Source organism: Babylonia areolata, chromosome 11 (genome assembly GCF_041734735.1).
Source record: "Babylonia areolata isolate BAREFJ2019XMU chromosome 11, ASM4173473v1, whole genome shotgun sequence".
NCBI lineage: Eukaryota > Metazoa > Mollusca > Gastropoda > Neogastropoda > Buccinidae > Babylonia > Babylonia areolata.
In genome coordinates this window covers 28,138,595-28,145,878 of record NC_134886.1, presented here as the reverse complement: position 1 = coordinate 28,145,878, position 7,284 = coordinate 28,138,595, and positions in this window count along the sequence as shown.

The window sequence follows — 7,284 nt, the reverse complement described above, 5'->3', positions numbered from 1 at the left end:
ATTTTGGTCCATTCCTTGACGTTGTCGGACCAGCTATTCCTCTGCCACCCCCGTCTGCGCCCTCCTTCCACAGTCCCTTGCAGGATGGTTTTGGAGAGGGTGTTATGTCGTATGACGCGACCAAACCATGCCATCTTCCGTCGTTTGACAGTCGCCAGCAGTGGTTCTTGGGGCCCAACAAGGTTGCTGACCAGGTTCCGCACGTAGTCATTGGTATTGTGCTCCTTGTAAGAGATGTGTAGTAGTCTCCTCAAGCACCTATATCTTGGAAATCCCAAACATACTCAAACCCAAGTTCACATCTTCATGTTCGTACATTTGACACCCAGTTTCTTTTACCTCTCAAGTCTAAGTCATACAACATATCATACGATTTTCGGCGATCCGTACTCATTTTCAATAACTTTAGCCAATAGCCATCACAACTGATTGCAGAATTTATATAAACTGGATATCTATTTGTTTCTCCATACACTAGATCATTTGGCGTTTTCATTTCAATACCCCCAAACCTTTTAAGTCCAAATAAATGCACAGATTCACAATGTACGACAGTATTCTTATCCAAACCCCACAACTCTGAACCATACTGTACCATGGGCTGAATTTGGGTATCAAACACTTTAGTAAAAAGTTCCACAGAATTGCTATTTAACATAAACAATTTTTTCATAATGTTTAGTAACTTATACTTTGCTCTACTGGAAAGATCTCTACAGACAAAGGGAAATATAATCCCAAGATACTAATAAGCATTAGTAACAGGCATAGCAATTCCATCATATACCCATCTTTCCCTCGCTGCTAAATACTCCCTCCCTCCCCTTTCTGAAGACAATTATACTACTTTTATCCATGTTAGTCTGTAACTGCAATTCATTAGCTGGATTTTTTCAAATTATTTAGTTGCGTCTGCAAACCAACAACTGTCTCTGAGAGCAAAACTTCGTCATCAGCCAGCAGTAAAATCAATAATTCCACAAAATCCACAGTAAATCTAGCACCATGACTCCCTCGATCAACTACATCTAACGCTAATTCGTTTATGAACAATAGAAACAATATAGGACTACATACATCACCCTGTTTTACTCCTCTTGTACAGTTAATATAATCAGCTAGTTTATCATTACATCTTATTTTTGTTTCAACTACATCATACATGCTCTTCATACATTTATAGAGCTTCCCAGTTATCCCATTTTTTCATTAAGATAGGCTCATAGTAGATTTCTATCAATGGAATCGAATGCCTTTGAGAGAGAGAGAGAGGGGGGGGAGGGAGAGAGACAGAGTCAGAGACAGAGAGACAGTGACAGAGAGACAGACAGGTAGGCAGGTGGACAGAGACTGATGCAGAGATAGAGAGTGAGAGAGGGAGACAGAGAAAGATATAGAGACATAGAGAGACATAGACAGGAAAACAGAGAGAGAGAGAGGGGTGGGGGGGGGGGGGGGGGGGGGGGGGGGGTGTAAGGAAAGTTGTCGCTTCAACAAGTCCTGTAACAAACACCACACGTTTTACAGTGATATCTATGTGATTAAGAAGCCCGTCAATGGGCTGAGTTCGATTCACAAGCGAAAGATAGATAGATAGAGAGAGAGAGAGAGAGAGAGAGAGAGAGAGAGAGAGAGAGAGAGAGAGAAAGAGAAAGAGAGACAGAGAGACAGAATGACAGACAGAAAGACCGAGATCGAGACAGAGTCAGAGTTACAGAGACAGAGAGCGTATCAGTTTGAAACCCATTCAAACACAGCATATAACCACCTACCGTAGGAACTGCAGGGGAAAAGAAAGTAAGAACGAAGCGTGCATTCGACATAGTGAATGTTGTGGTATTGAATAATTTGGCAGTTTTATGTATGGATCAGTACCTGGGGCGGGGTTGCATTTGTATTTGTATTTCTTTTAAATCACAACAGATTTCTCTGTGTGCAATTCGGGCTGCTCTCCTCAAGGAGAGCGCGTCGCTACACTACAGCGCCACCCTTTTTTTTTCTGCGTGCAGTTTTATTTGTTTTTCCTATCGCAGTGGATTTTTCTACAGAATTTTGCCAAGAACAACCCTTTTGTTGTCGTGGGTTCTTTTATGTGCGCTAAGTGCATGCTGCACACGGGACCTCGGTTTATCGTCTCATCCGAATGACTAGCGTCCAGACCACCACTCATGGTCAAGTGGAGGGGGAGAAAATATCGGTGGCTGAGCCGAGATTCGAACCAGCGTGCTCAGATTCTCTTTCTTCCTCGGCGGGCGCGTTACCTCTAGGCCATCACTCCACTGCATACTTGAGGCGATCTTTGCTTGGGGTCCTTGGTATATGGCAATGGCATTTTACTGCCGTGGAGTTAGGAACATTCTTTACGGTAAGCAAACTTAGTAAAACCTTCTCTGTCTCTGCTGCCTCTTTCTCTATTTCCCAATCGCACTCTCTGCCTCTGTCTTATTCTCTGCCTGCCTGCCTGTCTGTCGTATCTGTCTGTCTGTCTGTTTCTCTCTCTGTCTGTCTCTACCCCCCCACTCTCTCTCTCTCTCTCTCTCTCCCCCACGCCCCACCGTCACAATCTTCTCTCTTATCCAGAGCAGTTCCCCTACGCGATAACCAGCCAACTCGAGGAAAAAGCAAGAAGAACAATAAGACCAAGATCGAGACGATGACACAGGCACACAAAGAAACAGACAGACAATTGTCAGAGAAAAAGAGACAACAGTAGCAGCACGTAAGAGCAATGTGCAGAACAATTAATTATTTTCTATTCCTAGCTATTAGTGTTTAATGTACCGTTCGTCAAACAAGAGTTGTTGTAATATACATCTCTGATATTTGATTTGATCTCCCTACTACATTTTTTGTAGTTGTTATATGAATGATCATTCCTATCAACGAATTATTGCTTTTTGAATGATTGAATTACCACTTACAACATACTGCAATTTTATGATTAAAACAGAGCAAATTTCAATTTGATTTTTTTCCCTGTATAATAGTCTGTGCGAGGGTACACACACACACACGCACGCGCGCGCGCGCGCGAACATGTGTGTATGTGTGTTTATTCTGGCACGTCTCTCTCTCTCTCTCTCTCTCTCTCTCTCTCACTGTGTCTCTGTCTCTGTCTTTCTCTCCCCCCCCCTCTCCCCCCTCTCTCTCTCCCTCTGACCTCTCTTTCTCTCCTCTTCTCTCCCCCCCCACCTCCATCTCTCTCTCCCCCTCTCCCTCTCTCTCCCCCCTCTCTCTCCCTTCTCTCCCCCCCCCCTCTCTCTCTCTCTCTGTGGTGGGTTATGGATATGGAGGGTAAGAGGGGAGGAGGGGGAATGAAATAATTATAAAGCGATTTGAGCAGTATTTCTGGGGAAAAAGTGCATTTAGAAATGTCCATTATTATTATTATTATTGTTGTTGTTGTTGTCGTCGTCGTCGTCTCGTCATCGTCATCATCATCATCATCAATATTATCATTATATTCATTATTTATTATTATCATTATATCTAAAAGAGATTGTTAAGTTGTTATCATCTCTATCAACCTCTTAAGTGGACTCTGTTAGACTTTGGTTCGATTCGCAGACCTGTTTTCAGGGTAATTGTCAGACTGTTATCTAATTCATCACAAACTAAAAGTCGCCTTTTGTATCAAGCGCATTTGTTCCAGTGATGTGACGAGGTCAGCCGATAAATTTGGACCGTGAGTTGATGAAGCCTTACCTTCATGAAACTGTGTCGTCACAAGTCATTGAGAATGTGGATGCTTCTGGCATTTTTTTTTTTGCATTCTTTATCACTGTGCTTTCATATATGTGAAATTGCATGTTTGGTGCATATCTGTTATGCATGTGTGGGTGTATGGGTGAATGTGTGTCTTCATGTTTTACATTTATTTGCTTATTTATCATCATTGTTGTCTTATTTATTTATTTATTTATTATTATTATTATTATTATTATTATTATTATTATTATTATTATTATTATTATTATTATATCATTATTACTACTACTACCTTTTTATATTATAATTATCATTTATTTATTTATTTATCTATTTATTTATTTATTTATGTACGCTTATCTATTATTTATTCACCTATTTTTTTCTCAAGGCCTGACTGAGCGCATTGGGTTACGCTGCTGGTCAGGCATCTGCTTGGCAGATGTGGTGTAGCGTATATGGATTTGTCCGAACGCAGTGACGCCTCCTTGAGCTACTGAAACTGAAACTGAAACTCTTTATCGGTTATTTCTCTTGTTGAATTAGCATCGTTTTTTTTGTTTTTTTTTTTTAACGAAGTCCATGCAGTATTTTCATTCAATTGCGCTTCTGTTTATCATTATGCACTATCCACCTTATCGGTTTCCTTCAACTCATCATTCAATACCCCTCCTCCTCTCCTGCAGGTGCCAGTTGCATTGCTTGGTTCTAACTTTCTGACAGTTACACGTGACTAAATGCCTACGTTGACCGAACGACGCCATTGGTCAGTTCCATACTACACACAGTTAGTAGCGGGTTACGACCATACTAGGCTCTTCCGTCCGAGCAATGCAGCTGGCTCCAGGCTGCTGAACCTTTGAAATGATAGCATTCAAAGGTGAAAGTTAACTCTCTCCATACGAACAGCGAAAAAGACGACGTTAACAGTGTTTCACCCCAATTGCCATCATCAAAATATTGCAAGCGGAAGGCTCTTATACTGAAGACGTGAATGTTGACAAAGAATACCACAATTCTGACGACGGAAGCTAAATGTTGGGTCATTGAGACACCCACTGGACATCCGAGGGGTCTGTGTAGAAGAGAAGAGAGGACTGGCCGTACCGAGTGAGTTAATACTTTGACAAGATGTCTACAGTTTACCAGTGGGTGAGACGGGACATTAAACAAAACATTTGTTTGTTTTTTTTCCCCCGGATCAAGGCTGTGAGCTCCCGACATACGTATTCTTGGCAATACACCAGTTTAATGTGGGAATCATCATTCTTGCTTACATGACCCCCCTCACCCACCCACCAACCCACCCACCCCCATCCCTTCATTGCTCGATCTACCCTATTATCCCCCCATCCCCTTCACCATACCTCGATATTTTCAAAATATAATGTATATTTCTTTAAAAAAAAATGTTTTATGTAAATATTTCCCTTTATTTCCTACGGGATATTTGTGAAGGTGGAGACCTTAGAAACCTTACACCGTTGATTAGTCCAGACAGCTTTTCCCTAAGGTACGACACTGGGTCCATGGCCAACGAAACTTCAGCAAAAGACTAAATAGATAAATGAATAAAATAAAATGAACAAACAGATAAGTGGATAACTCGATTATATATCGATAAACAGATCAACAATAAAACAGCTAAATAGACAATTGAATGAAATGCGACGAAATAGAAAACGCGGCTTTACTTATCTAATCATTTTCTCAACCAGACAGCTATTCCCTTATGTACGGCACTGGTTCGTTGTCCAACGAATCTGCAGCCGAAGGCTAAGTTGAATAAATAACGAAATAAACAATAAATAAATAAATAAATAAATGTCTCTCAAGATCTCATATCTAAATATTCATTTCCTTCTTTATTTGTTTAATTAACTTCTTTTTTTTTCCCTTTTTCTTCTCTCTCTCAAGGCCTGACTAAGCGCGTTGTTGGGGGTTACGCTGCTAATCAGGCATCTGCTTGGCAGATGTGGTGTAGGGTATATGGATTTGTCCGAACGCAGTGACGCCTCCTTGAGCTATTGGTGCTGATACTGTGCCCTCAATAAACAAACAATCGAACAAAATGCAACGAAAGAGAAAACGCTGCGCTTCTTATGTATTTTTGACTCACTTGTTTAAACATGTTGTTTTTGTTGCAAATTCGTCAGAACTTTGCACGTGTTCGACTCACTTGTGGAAAGAAAAAAAACCGCTCTGTATCAGCAGAATTCTTAAGATAAAGGCTCTCTCTCTCTCTCTCTCTCTCTCTCTCTCTGATGTCTGTCGGTGAGAGTGTGAGTGAGTGGGTGGGTTTGAGGTAGGAGTGTTGGTGTGCGTCAGAAGAAAGCGATCTGTAAATAGATTACAATATAAAACAAAAACAAAACAAAACAAAACAAAAACAACAACAAAACGACAACAACAGCAACAACAACAAAAACAAAAATAAAAATCTATCTATCTATCTGTCTATCTACGTACATATTAGATCCTTTTTCTCGTGTTTTGTGTGTCTTTTTTTTTTTGTATGTTCTCTCTCTCTCTCTCTCTCTCTCTCTCTCTCTCTCTCTCTCTCTCTCACACACACACACACACACACACACACACACATATATATATATATATATAGAGAGAGAGAGAGAGAGAGAGACAGAGACAGAGACAGAGAGGCACCGAGACATTTTTTGACTCACTTGTGTAAACAAAGTGAGTCTATGTTTTAACCCGGTGTTCGGTTTGTCTGTGTGTGTGTGTGTGTGTGTGTGTGTGTGTGTGTGTGTGTGTCCGTGGTAAACTTTAACATTGACATTTTCTCTGTAAATATTTTGTCAGGTGACACCAAATTAGGCATAAAAATAAGAAAAAAATAGTTCTTTCCAGTCATCTTGTTTAAAACAATATTGCGCCTCTGGGATGGGCACAAATTTTTTTTTTAAATGAAGCCTAATTATATGCAAACTGCATTTACTGTTATATTTATATTTTTCATATTCTCTAAACCTGGCACTTTGATCTGATATTCTGACACAACAACAAGAGCAGTCATTATTGTCATTTTTTGTTCAAACAGGAACTTCTTTTGTAAGCATGGAAGTTTCATTTATTTTGCAAACGTTTTGGTGCAGATAGTAAAAAAGGGAAATTACTCTGTAATTAATGCTAGGGGACTTAATTTGTTTTAAACTGATCTTTCTCATCTTAAACATTACTTTTTTTTTCTTTTCTTTTCTTTTTTCTTCTCCCAAGCTTATCTATCATATTTAATACAGAGCACTTTTCAACCATTTTTTAAATCTCTTTTTTTTTTTTTTACCTCCTAATGATTCCTTTACAGGATAAAGTGTGAAGCACAAGTGAGTCTTGAAGGCTTTGCCTCTTGTTCTTTTTGTGTCTACAACCTCTCAAAGTGGAAAAAAACCCTTCAAGAAACAAACTAACGAGTATTTCGTGGATTTCATAAACGCCCGATCCCGTGTTTTCATCCGTCATAATTCATTACAATCTTTTGTGTATTTCCTGCTGTTCGTTAATTTGTTTGTCCATTCCTTTCCCCTTTCTTTCTTTCTTTCGTTCGTTCGTTCCTTTTTT